Here is a 14,470-nt window from a genome sequence, read left to right as displayed (position 1 = left end):
TCTCTCTCTCTCTCTCTCTCAGTCAGTCAGTGTCTCTCTCTCTCAGTCAGTCTCTCTTTCCCTCAGTCAGTCTCTCTCTCTCTCTCTCTCTGTCAGTCAGTCTCTCTCTCTCTCTTTGTCAGTCTCTTCCAGTCAGTCAGTCTCTCAGTCAGTCAGTCAGTCAGTCTCTCAGTCTCATCAGCCAGCCAGTCAGTCTCTCTCTCTACTCTCTTTCCACTCTCTCTCCTCTCTCTCTCTCCACTGTCTGTCTGTCTGTCTCTCTCTCTCTCTCTCTCCACCCTCTCTCTCCACTCTCTCTCTCCCTCCACTTTCTCTCTCTCTCCACTCTCTCTCTATTGGGGCCATGGGTATATTACCTGCAAGGTCCGCAGGCCGCCAAGGAAGGCCTGTCGGGCTGCTGGCGGCCCGCGGGCCGTACTATGAGTACCACGGGCATAGGTTAAAGAGCTCAGAAGCTTCTACGTGATGATTCATGCAGCAGTCATTCACACTGCGTGAATTAATGCGGCAGGTCTTTTAATCTGTCATCATTCTGTCCTCATCTCTCTTTCCCATGCTTCCGCAGTCACCTCACTTTCTGTCCTCTCCCAACGACTGCAGCTCTGCCAAGTACCACTCATCAGGGGTTAGACTAACACATATTACTGCTGGTGTCTATCATCACTGCACTCAAATGTGCTAGTTGCACTTTTTTTTGTCAACCTTTTTTTCACTGAACTTTACACATATCAAGTAATAGCAGGACATGTGTTATATATCCTTTCATTATACCACAAAGAAGCCGTTGCGTTGAACAGTCTCCATCAGATGAGGGATCCCTTCTGTATCATTTCAGATATGAATTGAAATTGCTAGCACACAAACATATCAAGCAATAAACATTTCCCATAGAACCCCCTCTCCCAACCCATAAGCCCCTAGCCCCACCAAGCGCAACAAAGAAAGATGAAAGAAATGGAGAAAACAAATGAAAAAAGAAAATGAGGGTACAAGGATGTTACACAGCTTGATGTATTCATATGGCGGCTACTGGAGAGGTTTTGTAGGAGAGTCGGTAGCAGATGGGAAGACACATTCTTGGACTAGAGGGGTCCTTTCTCCCCCCTAGAATTGGAAGAGATGAAGCAGCCTTGTACGTGTGGGGCAGGCAGCTAATGGTAGTCTTCTGGAGAGGCAGGACACCAGGGGCCCCCAAGTGAATTCAAAGTTAATAAAATCGCAGAGAAAGATGTCTAAACCACACGTTAAGTTAGAGGTGGACATAGGTCGCTCTAACAAGGAGGCAATATCTAGTATTATATTGCTAAACCAGGAGCCTGGCTTTCGTCCTGAAGAATGCCACCGACTCCTTAGAGCCATGGGCAGAAACATGTTGACAACGATAACAGTGGTGATGGGGTAATAGTTCCCCTAATCCCCACACTCCAGATTTTAATACCAAGTAATATACCCCACAATTAAATGCAATCTGTGGTATTACATTGGTTTTTAACTCACTATTTTTGCGGGCCCCCACAAAACTGGTTTTTAGAGAGCGGGGGCTGCCTGTGATGAAGTATGACACCTGATGGTGTGTGAGGACAGCCCTTCACAATTTTTGACATGTCCAGCACTCCTATTAAGTAGCGCTATTAGGGACACGGTAACGTAATGTAAGTGACTACAACTTTAGGGTAGCTATAACGGTTTGTATATATTTGGTTGATCTGCTCACACAGGATGATGGGGAATGGTATCTGTCAATGTCTGTCCGAAGCACAGCTTGCTTGAGGAGATGCCGGATGTAGACTGTTGTGTGCGACGGTCTTCCCCTAAGTTACATATGGACCGCTCATTGTTGGTGTTCTCAGCTTAGTTCGGGTCCTCACCAGGCGCTCTACCTCTCCATTTGCCTGAGGCCACTGGGCGTGATGCGACAGTGTTTGGTGGCTCTTGGGCGAAGGTACTCAGCCCCTCATGTCCGCTGAAGGGGGGACCGTTATCTGCGCAGATCTCCCCAAACAAATCATGGGTGGCCATTAGCTTCTCCATTTTAGGGATGACTTCGGAGGCAGCAGTAATTGAAACAGTCTCTACTACATGATACCTGGAATGGTCATCCACAATGATAAGCATGTGGGAGCCATCAGGGAGACTCCCAAAGTCTGCTCTGACACGGCACCACAGAGCGGTTGGACCTTCATCCATGATGACGGGAGCTGGGGGAGCAGGTTGGCTCATGGCCTGGAAGACTGGGCATTGCCATACAACCTCTTCTGCTCTCTGGTCTAGACCTGGAAACCAGACCTTGCACCGCAGCCTGTTCTTTGACTTGACAATGCCTTGGTGCATCCCATGAGATAGCAGCACAGTCTTCTGTCATAGGCTGTCGGGGACAACTAGCCATGGGTCTCTCATCAGGCAGCCTTCATCAGTGACTGATAGTTCTTGGCAAATGTTATACAGTGATAGGAGGGTTGACTTGGCTTTCGCGGTGCGGTATGGTGCCCGACATTGAAGGGGTTGCCAATCCCCTGACGCGGTGGCCTGAAATGCAAGTTGTAAACACTCATCCTGTCTTGCGGTTTCAACTACTTCCTACAGGGACATGGTAATTGGTCAGGAATGTTCTACCACCAGGTAAACATACTCCTCAGACTCCAGGGCATCCACTGACTCCAATGGTGTAACAGGGCATGCATGGCAGGACAGAAAATCTGCAGGATTGCAAGTGCCTGGCTGGTACTCCACCTTGAAATTGAACTCCTGCAGCTGCAGGATCCACTTCTCTATTCTTGTCTAGGGCGTGGATATAGACCCTCAGAATTGAGGAATCAGTGGTTTGTGATCCGTGATCACAGTGAAGGTGTGCCCATATAAGCATAAAAGTACCGGCACCCCCACAAGATAGCGATCGCCTATTGGTCGATCTGGGAGCAGTGCTGTTCAGTTGGTGTGAGTGTCCGGTTTGCATAAGCAAAGGGTGCCCACTTGCCACACTCTTGCCTCTGGGCTAGCATGGCTCCTAGCCCGATGGTGCTACCGTCCATGACCAGTTGAGAGTCTTTCTTGGAATCAAAGTACACCAGTACTTAGCAGATCGTGCAGCTTTGCTTCGTTTCAGCGCTTCCTAGTCGATGGTGCTAGCCTCCATGACCAGTTGGGAGTCTTTCTTGGAATCAAAGTACACCAGTACTTAGCAGATCGTGCAGCTTTGCTTCGTTTCAGCGCTTCCTAGTCAATGGTGCTAGCCTCCATGACCAGTTGGGAGTCTTTCTTGGAATCAAAGTACACCAGTACTTAGCAGATCGTGCAGCTTTGCTTCGTTTCAATGCTTCCTACTGCCCTTCACACTAGGCCCATGGGTTGGAGGATTTGATGAGTTCCCTGAGAGGCCCAGTGTTGTCAGAGAGATTCCATATGAAGCATCTGTGGTATGTGACCATACCAAGAAAACTGCAGACACTTGACACTGAGGAGCGGGGCTGGTGTGTTTTGAATGTCTCTCCCCTTGTCAGGGTCAATCCCTTGGTCAGAGAAATGGTGCCCAAAGAAACTGATATTGTTCCTTAGGAAGTCACATTTTCCCTTAGAAGAGTTAAGCTGTGTTCTGTGAGCCTGGTGAATAAAGCTTTGAGGCTTGTGAGGTGTTCTTCAAGGGTTGGAGCATGAACAAGAATGTCATCACTCACGTTTAGTACCCCTATGAGGCCATGCAGAACCTCCTTGATGATGTGTTGAAAGACTTCGGCTGTGCTGGAGATCCTGAAGTTCAGTGTGGGAGGGCAGGCTTAATGAACAGGCGAGGAGGCTGTATATATTTGCCTAAGGAAGCCTTTTTATTGGTTTTCTGTGAGAATAGAGATCTGGATGATGGTGGATGGTGGTTCTTCTGGTTCCCCTCCTGAGGGACTGTGTTCCTGGTCCGGAGACTCCGTAGGATTCAAGGTGGATGTATCGGGGACTTCTTTGGCGATGGCGTGGCCGTCTTCCCGGAGGCTCATAGGAGGGAAAAGAAAGGGGTTTGTCAGGGTGGTATGTTGTGATACGTTAGACTGTCTTAACACCGTCACCGCACCAGCGAGTGTTGTTCAGGAACAGTTGGAGGAGTCGTGAGGGAAATAGGGACGTGAAGGGAAGTATGGACGTGAAGGGAAACACTGCAATTTGAACGTAGTCCGGCTAAGTATTGGGAGTAAGTGGTTTAGCAGGATAGTTAACTTTGGCTATGAGAGGTAGCGAGGTCAGACACTTATCAACACAGATGTCTACTTGGTTACGACAACTACACGGTAACTCGGGCCTCCCAGGTCTTTACCCAGTCTCCCCGTTGCCTCCCTCAATCCCCCTCCCAGCTCAAACCCCGGTGACGGTTTCACTCACCGACCCCCGCCGTAACTCTCCAGAGTTACGGCCGCTCCTCAGCGTCCTCCGGTGGGCACCACCATTCTTTGTACCAGCGGTCCTCTACGTCCGCGTCGTCTCGGTCTTCCACCTGCTCGTTGTCCTCGGGGTCCGCTCTCTCCTCAGCGCTTTCTCCGAGTTCGTCTTCTCCGTGCGGTTCGTTCCGGGTTCCTTCCTCTTTCTCGCGTTTGGTCCTCGACGACGACGTTTCTTCTCCTCCGCCTTTCATTGGTGTTTGGACAGTACTTCCGGGTTTAACCCCGCCCTCTTCCGGGTCTTCGGTTCCCGTCTGTGAATAAACCAGAGAGGAGCATGGATATTGTAGTTCCCGTAAGTTCCTCTTCTCTTTAAGAGGGACGGAGTGAGGGACGGAGTATGTGAGGTCAGGACCAGAGTGCTTCCATGACGTCAGTTTCGGGCGGTCATCGCGCAATCCCTCACATTCAGACAGGCATATCTTCAGAAGATAACATGCGTGAAGAATGTGATAATTGGGTGTGAGTCAGGGTGTACTGGTATTGGTTGATATCCGGAACGAAGATCCATTTTGGAAAACAATTTTCACCCTGAAGTTCACCAATCATATCATCAATGGTCTGTGTTAGATGGCGCTCCTGTTTGCTTGTCAGATTAGGTATTCTCATATATATGCAGATGCGTATGCCATCGGGCTGCTTTGGTTTTTTTGCCACCACAATGGGAGAGACCCACAGCGTGGGGCCTCTCACTTTCTTTATGATGCCTGCGTGCTGGAGAGCCACTAAGGCTACTGTGTCGTCAATTTGCAGGCAGACTGCTGGGCCTACCAGGCAGCCAATGCCATTAAAGATTGGAGCTAAGTCAGTTAGTAGCTGGTCAAGGCCACAGGCATGGACGCTGAAAGCGAATTGTACTAAATTGAGTTCTTGGCTCATCTGACAGCTGAGGAGAAACCCAGTCCCTTCACAGGACACATAATCCTTGGCTTGTCGACAGGTGGAGTCATGGGTGAGGTCAGTCTGGAACATGCCTTCAAGCTGCAACGGTGAGTGGTTACTCAAGGCATTCACTTGAACTCTAGTGCGGTGCAGAGTAGAAGGTCCTGCCAGGTTGCGGTAGACTTCTGTGGTCATCAAGATTATTGAGGCGCTGGTGTCTATAAGAGCTGAGACTGGTTGACCTTGCGTATTGATGAGGCATGTAGGGGCCACCGGGTGTGTGGGTCAAAGCAGGTCGATCGCCCTCATTGCATGGGGGTTGGTATCATCATCCTCATCCACGTTGCTTTCTGTCAGTGTAGCTGGGTGTGATTCAACAGCACTCACCGGCTTCTTTGATGGCACTGAACGCCACTTCGAAGAGGAGCCGCACACCATAGAGAAGTGGTGAGCTTGTCACAAGCCGTGCAGGACTTCCCTTTGTCAGGGCAATCATCTGAGTGGGGATAGGGGCCGCCACACCAACCACATGTTCAGCCAGGTGTCTTCTGCTTGGCGAACTCCAGCTTTGATTTGCGGGTCTCTTTGCGAAGTGCCGTTTCTCTTTGATGAGTGGGTGTTGGTTCAGGCCCATGTGGGCAGCATGGGTCTTGGAGGATTCTTTGGAGCGGCCAAGATTCTTTGGAGGAAGTGCATCCTTGGGTGAACTATGCTCTCAGCTCATCTCCTTTGTAAGGGAGCGTGCACATGCTTGCATGTTTCTTCAGGCAGTTGAAGAACAGGTCAACAGATTTGTCTGTTTTTTGCCGTGCTTGGCAGAGAAGAATGTGCTCATAATAAGGATTGGCGTAGGGCTCAAAATGCCCCGTGATGGCATTCTTTAGAGGGGTTAATTGCGCAGGGGCTCAGCTTTGACCACAGTTTTTGAGAGTTGATGAACTTCAGCGCCACCCAGGTGGAGAAGCATGGCACATTTCCTACGGGCACTGATCTCCGCTGCCTCAAAGTACATCTCTAGGTGTTCCATCTAAGCTTTCCAGCGGATGGCCTGCGACAGTTGTGGCTCAGAGACTGTTACAGGCTCAAAGGCAGGGATGAAGAACATCATGAGGTGATCAGAAGGGTGGAAGAGATATCGATCTGACATATTGTGGAGCGCTGAAACAACTGTAGATGGACAAATTACCAGTGCGGTGCTCACCCCATATCCACCAGCTGATGGCAAGTTCTCCTCTGCTGTTGCCTGTCATCCAGCATCTTCGTTTCGGGCTACACATGCCCAAAGTGTACTAGGGTACCACATCTACAGTCATTTCAGCGCCTCAAACAGATTGTAACACTACACCTGCCACCTCTTCAAATAGCCGCAATTCCTCCTGGAGGGCTGTTAGTAGGGTTGAGGAGAGGTGAGCATTAATAGCATATCATCAGCAAATAAGGAAATTTTGTGTTCTGCTGAACCAAAAGTAAGGCCGCTGATAACTGGTCTTGAATGTATTTTGGCCACTAGGGCTTTGTGAGAGGGACGGGTGGAAAAAGAATTGAGGAGGTCTTATGCGTGGATCAATGATGGCGTGATTTTATTGGCAGGGAACCACACAAGGGAAAAAACAGGTAAGAGTCTCAGGTGGGTTTTGGGTGGTTGGGGTCCTTCTTTCTTCCGGTTTCCCTCCTCCAGGCGAGTGGTGGTGACGTCCCCGGTACCGAGGGAAAAGAAGAGATAGAAGGCGGTAAGATTAACTGTCCAGTATGTAGCAGGGTCGATGAGAGGAAAGACCGCCATCACCAATGATAAAGGAGAACAGAACACACCGAGTGCACGGAGTAGGGTTGAAGTGCAGTTTAGAATAAAACCGGAAAGGCATGGAAATCATATGCACTTGAATGACCCACATGTCTGCCCCTTAAGTTCATGTGGCAAGGGGTTACTTAATCTAATATGGCCAACACCTTAAAGAATAGAAGGAGGATCAGAATAGCCCTCCGAAGCCCCCAAACGACCTCTTTGGCCTGCCCCACAATGTGTCTGTGGCAACCCGTCTCGTGCTCCCCCTTCTACCCTCCCCCCTCAATAATAAAGCAAAACAAACCCAGTACTCCCGGGTGCCTGCATGCAATAAAGCCCTCCGCCGTCAACAATAAAGCAAAATAGACCCGATACTACCGGGTGCCCGCATACAACAAAGTCCTCCCCCTCCCTTCACTCCCCTTTCCCGGTCCACGTACCGCGGGAGCCGAAACTCTCCGGAGTTACGGCGGCGTGAAGGCGTCCTCCGGGGGCGTCCACCAGTCCTCCGTCTAAGTTTCAGGTTCGGGCAGAGCTTGGCATCTAGATTAAGCCATTTGATGGGCCTGTATGAGCTACAAGAGGGGGGGTCTTAACCCGGTTTCGGGATAACTGACGCAAGCGATTCACTCATGGAGGGAGTGACCGCTCCCACCTCGGCTATTGAATTGAAAAGGGCGGTCAGATGAGGAACCCGGTTGGAGCTGAATGTCTTCTATAATTGGACAGTGACCCATCCGGCCCCGGTGACTTATGGAGTTTCAGGGTTGTGATAGCCTTTTGGAACTCTCCTTAGCCAATAGGCTCCCCCACCGTCTCATTTTGGGTGTATTCACCCGTGGGAAATCCATGCCATCAAGGTAGTCGAGTTGGGGTTAGGAGCTGACATGGTCAGCCGTATAAAGCCTTTCATAGAAATTGGTGAATATTCAGGCTTTCGCTGTGTCGGAGCTCTCTAATTCCCCCGACTCTCAGAGGATAGCTCCAATCTATTCCCTTTCACACTTGACCATAAGCTGCTGTGCCAAAAGTGAACCCACCTTGTTGCCCTGCTCATAAGACGTGCGTTTGAGACATGAAAGAGTGATTTCTGCCATGTAGGTACAGATGGCGTTGAGTTCCCCCGTGGTGCGGTTACTTTCTGCGGCAGGGTTAGTGTCGGAGTAGCCTTGTGGGCTTGTTTGAGCTTTTGCAGCTCTGTTTCAAGTGTCAATCGATTTTTGCTCTCTGTTTGTTAAGTGTTGAGGCTATTGCAATGCATTGTCCTTGAAGAACCTCTTTAAATGCGCCCCAGTTTTTAGAAGAAGTAGTGTCCTGGGAGTTATTTTATTGAAAATACTCCCAAATAGCCTTCCCCAGATCATCCTGAAGAGGGCATCTCTTATAAAGGAGCTAGGGAAAATCCATCAGCTGTATCTTGGTGGTGAGTCGCGCCCGCCTAGCGTTACCGACATAGGCGCACGATCAGATCTGGAGACCGGGTAAATTGTTGCTGCCCTGAAATCTGGGTTAAGAGCTTGGTCAATGAACACATAGTCTAGTTAGGAGTATGTATGGCGTGTGTGTGAGAAGAATGTATAGTCACTGGAGTTGGGGTGAAGTGTTCATCAAGCATCCATAAGTCTCAACACCTGTATCTCCTGTTTCAGTGCTTTGGGATAGCTTCCTGTGAGTGATCTATGGGGTGCGTGCGATCTATTCTGGAAATCCAAGCGAGGTTAAAATCTCTCATTAAGATGATTTCACCCTCTGCAAATCCCACCAATAAGGACAATAGTGAGTGTACAAATGGGACTTGGTTAGAGTTAGGGGCGTAATTAGGAGCAAAGGTACACATCCGACCTCTAAAACGACCTTCCACCAGGACAATTCTTCCCTCTTTATCTGTCTTATACCCCTCCGGCTGACATTTTAGGGAGGAATGGAACAAAAATGCCACAGCGTTATGCTTAGTGGAAGCCGAGGACATATACATCATGGGGTAAGCGTTATTCCTTACTCTTCGGTCTTCATCTCATTTGAGATGTGTCTCCTGTAACGCCACTACATCGTGATGCTGGTCAAGAAGATATATTCCCAGTTGGCGGAGCTTGGATGGTGAATTCAGGCTCTTAACATTCCATGAGAGTGTAGAGATTTACCATAGTGCGGCCAGTGCCAGGGCTATCTTTATGATTCTCCCCGGGAGATCTTTCATCCGACCTCCCCCCGCCGCTTGTCCAACGTGCCTAACCCTCCACACCCCCCCCCCCGCCTTTGAGCCTCATGTTGTCTTTACCTCGCCTCTCTCCCTACCCCGCCAACACAAAAAACTGCCACCCATGTACCCAGAAACATAAAAACCAAAACCCTACAGCAGTAACTAATGGGACAACTGGTCCCCAACTGCATACATCATACAAGTAGAAATACATCATGGCAGGCGGATAGGTAAAAAAACTGCTAATGCCGCCCTTGAGCAGCACATTTAGTTGAAGCACTATGAAAACATTAGAAAGAGAACCTGAGTAGAACGGTCCTTGCTTCATGCGGAACAGAGTTTCCCACCTCAGCAGCCCCCACCTCTCTGCTGAAAAGTGGGCTAGCCTCAAAGCAATCCATGCATCGCGTTGTCCATGTGATGCCAGCTCAGCACCGCTAATGTTTCGGCAAGGTCATTTTCAGGAGAGCAGTCTTGAGAGGCAGATTCTTGAACACAGTACATCAGCACTTCTTGTGCTGTCGTGGTCAACACTGGGAAAACCAGAGGCCCGCGGTCTGAGATCCGTTGGTGCTGCTTCTTGAGGTCCCTGGGCCTTGCTGGTGCTATTGTTCTTCGGGTGCTGGAATATCCAGAAGAGACATGGCCCCAGTAAGTTCTGTATCATGGTTTGGTTTGTTGCGCAGATCAAAGGCTAATCCAAAAGGATATGTCCAGCGATATTTGATGTGTTCTCTTCTCAATTTGTCTGTCACTGGATGAAACTGTTGACGTTGGGTTAACACTGGAGGGGCTATATCTTGAAAGAGAGACCAGGTAGCCCCTTGAAATATGATTGTTTCTGTCTTTGTGGCTGCCTGTAGGATGGCCTATTTTACCTTAAAGGAATGTAGCTTTGCCAATACATCACATAGACGCTTCCTCTAACCAGATGTCTTTAGGCCCACCCAATGGACTCTATCTATCTTGACTTTTAGTGATGTGCCTCTGAACAGCTCAGAGAAAAAGGCTTCCAAGTCTGGGCCTCCCATGTCTTCTCACAGGTCTCGGATCCATATGTTATTGCGCTGTGATCTGTTTTCAGGATCCACACACTTCAAGAGAGACGCCTGTAGCTGTGAGTGGAGGGATTGGTTTAGGTCCTTCATGTAAATGTAAATGTAAATGTTGTAGACTTGTAAAGCGCACAGCTGCCCCAGCAACGGGGCGTCCCGGCGCTGTAGACCGCTGGGGAACCCGTCCTGGCTATCCCTGTGAGATGGTCCCTTTCTGGGTATCTCCAAGGTGAAACCAGGCATCCCCGGCGTCTGTGGGGGGCCGTTGTAGAGATGAGGCAAGCTTAATGCCCAGAGTTGCCGAGTGTGTTCCTGGTTAGAGTAGGTACCGAGGCGAGAATTATCGAGTCCGTTTTTGACCCTGGTCCACGACCCTGCCGCGTCGGGAATTGAACCCTGGTCCCTGGCCGATTCTCTGCTTACGGGTCTGCCGCCTCTAACTAGTGAGCTACACCTCTCCACCTCATCCACCTCATCTGACTGGTGCACTGTTCCAGGCCAAGTGCTTTAGTATGAAGATCCACTACCCGGGTGCTCATCGAGTCCACATCTTCTTGAAGAATACTATTAAGGTCGGTCTTGAGAGTTTTCAGGGAAGAGGCTAGGTCCGCTTGAAGCACCTCTCGGAGTTCCCTCTTAAAATCCTGCAGTGAAGAAAGCAGGACTTCCTTAGTGAGAGACAGGTTTGTCACCAATGGGTGTCACTGGGGATGTGTCTTGTGTCTGCTGGTGTAAAGTAACTGGAAACTCTTTTGAGCTGTTGCTTCTGCGAAGGCATAAAGACAGCTGCTTCAGTCAGTTGACACTACCCAGTAGTGAGGATGAGAACAGGTGCAGTGCCCACCACATATGGTGTAAGTCCTTAACAGGGGCACCGTTATGGCATGAGGGTAGAACAGACCATTGACACTTGTGACCTCCCTTGTATATTGGAGCAGAGCTTCAGGGTGAGGGTGATGCTGCCTGTCTGTGGGTGCATCGGGAGCACTGCCAGGAGCCTGCCACCAACTATTGTATCATGTGCTGGGAGGCCCAGGAGTGAAGCTCTATCTTTATAGTGGAGGCTGTTCAACTCCTGGCAGACCTGCCATATTGGGGTCAGGCAATTGGCCAGTAACAGCATTGTGGAGCAGAGCCATCGCTTACATGATGTCAATTCGGTGGCACAAGGGAGCATCCTCAGTGTGCAGAGTTGTCATGTGTGGGCTGGGGTAGCTTCTCATTCCATGACCCCTCGCTTCCAGTTCTAATGTGCCGCAATCTCAAGGTGAGGCAGGGGGCCCGCACGACCCCTTTGGCTCCAGTAATCCTGCCAATGCCAATAATCCTGGTGGGAGTAGAACACCCGTGCTGAGGAGTGGTATCGGGCTGGTCCCAATGGGTGGACATTCGCCGTCTTGGGAGGGATCGTGGGTGTTCTGGGTTCTTGGAGCCTCACTTACCGAGATCTCTTAGGGCTCTTAAGGGTCTACCCCCACCTCAGGTACAAGTCTGGATGGTTCAGCATTAAGGGGTGGCTTCAGACTCGGTGCGGCACAAACCCCCTTGTCGATTACGAAAGCATGCTCTGCGCTGGGGCATCATGCTGCCCTTTTGTCCCTGGAGGCCTGCACCGAATCTGCCTTAATCCAGCATTTTGAGAGTGTGAAATCACGCCGAGGCACCATTGGCGCTACTTGCACCCCGACAGCCTCCAGTGCCAAAAACAGGCCACCAGTGGAGGTAGTGCCTTTACTGTTCTTAAATGTGCATTGGAGCCTCCGTGGATCATGCCCTCTTAGTCACGCTTTTTATAGCTCCTAGGACCCAAATTATATGGGGTGATGCATTCATATAAGGCAGCCAGTGCGCTTTGGCTTGCCCAGTTCATTTATCATTATCAGCTTCTCACTGACTCAGATGTTAAGGGTGAGGTCTTGTGGCCGAGTAATAAAATGTCAACAGTAAATTGCTTTAGTAGCACGTTTGTAGAGAATAAATAATTGGCCCGGCCTCTCTGGGCAACATTGATCTGCAGTCAGTTTACGTGAAAAGAACAGGATCCGGAACACGGTCCGCGTGGTTGGCGCCTTGTTGTTTTCTTGCACATGATTCCTAATGATTTGACCAGGCATCTTTTCTTCTCATTGGTTGTTGTTCAAGGATGGACTGGCCGCACTGGGCATCGGGCGTTTCCCCAAGAGGCTGGAGGGGTGGTAGCCTATTTTTGTTTAATAACTGGGGACCGGTTTTGCAGCAGCGCTGTAAGATCAAACCCTAGTAACAAAATCAGCAGGACTGTCCAGCCTAATGACTCACTGCTCACGCTCACTGCAGAGTTCAATGTAGACCCAGCAGTTTCCAGGCAACAATAAAAGTATCAAGCTTGATATCTCTGACGGTTCATCTTCCTGCTGGAGAGAGATCGGAGTTTTGTCTGTTGGTAGTTTTGACTCATCTAATGTAGTTAAAGGGTCAATATACCTGCTGCAAAGAACATGTACCATACAGATCCCAGAACCATTTCTAATGTGCATAGCTCAGTGGGTTACTGCTTTTGTCACAGAGATCCCTTGGTTACTTGCAGTTCATAACTTACAATTGTACTAAATCTAGCACAGTAAATGAACTATGAACTACCATCCAAGAGCTGCATGCAAACTGCATGGTACATGTTCAAAAGTGATGTTTTCCCCCAGTCTTTCACTGTCCTAATGTAACTAAAATGTGTTTCTTTTGGTAGAAATACATTCTTTCTAGTAAATCCAACCACTGTGTTACATTTTGAATCCTGAGTTTGTGCTTCTCCAGACCAAGCACTGTTACAGAATGCCTTCCAGTATGGATGAAATGTAAATCCTATACCTTCTATTCCCTTTTTTCTTATGTAACATTTTCTGAGCCCTGATTTACACATGTATGATTCATTGTCTTGGTATGTGTGCGTGATGTAAAGTGCTCCAACTCCCTACACTGGTATGAGAGAGGCTGTTAGGAATGGGGATCTGGTTGGCTAGGGTAGGCACCTAAGCCAGGCAGAACCCACCACTCTAGTGAGGGCAAGTAAGTTACACATCAAAGATGACCCATGCTCACCCCCAGTAGCTTGGCACAGAGCAGTCAGGCTTATCCTCAGATGAAATGTGTAAATCGTTTGCGCAACACACTCACACCAGTAACACAATAAATACACCACAAAAAAGACTCCACACAGGATTATATAAAAATATATCATATATTTTACATAAAACATACCCGAAATGACAAGAATCATAAATACGGTGCATACTATTCAAAGACTGAAATTGTACTCGTTATCCTTAAAGTGCAAGGCCAAACGACATATATTAGGCCCTCTAAGCATAGAGGGAAAAGCATCTTCAAGTGCAAGAATCATATAGACACAACGCGCCTGCGCTTCTATTATATGTTATGTGGTGCTTATGGTAACTTCTGTGAATTCCTTATGCCAAAAAGCAGGGGCCTCCCTCAAAGTCTTACCCTGTCCGGAGAACAAGATCCAGTTAATCAGGCCTCCCCGTAAATCCAGCAGTGGGGGGCACACACCCACGTGCCCTCATTCAGCTGGAAGTGACCTCGCAGGGAAAATAAATTCTATGTCAGGACCGGAGGCTACGATTCTGCTTCTCATTTCTTTACTCTTTAATTACAGCAGCCAATAAAAAACACTTTATTTATAAAACTACAAATCCCATGAGCACCAGGTGCCCTATAACCATAGAGACTGTACCTATATAAGGTATAACTGAGGCAACCACTTCCTCTTTCTTTGCTGCTCCGCAGCCAGTTAAGTGCCTTTCCCTTACTACTCTTATTGTCTGGTAGCGTATGGGTTTTTTAGGCATTGGCTTATGATTGCATGCGCTTTGTGCTTATTGCGCATTAACGTTGTCGCTTGGCACTTCATTGACTTATAGACTTTATTACCTCGTGCTTCATCAGCACGCCTGTCTGTTACAAGTATGTGCCAGACTTGATTATTCCTGTCCGATCGCGTCGGATCGCTTGCCGTTGGGGAGTGCATTGCCTCCCCGGCCGGGCACATTGTGCCCGCGCCAGTATCCAGGTGAAGTGGGAGTGCAGGTGCGAGGACCGCACATCGCTCGAGTCCTCTTTCAATTTTGACGTG

The sequence above is a fragment of the Triturus cristatus genome, chromosome 6 (genome assembly GCF_964204655.1).
Source record: "Triturus cristatus chromosome 6, aTriCri1.1, whole genome shotgun sequence".
Classification (NCBI taxonomy): Eukaryota; Metazoa; Chordata; class Amphibia; order Caudata; family Salamandridae; genus Triturus; species Triturus cristatus.
Note: the sequence above shows the minus strand (reverse complement) of the source record.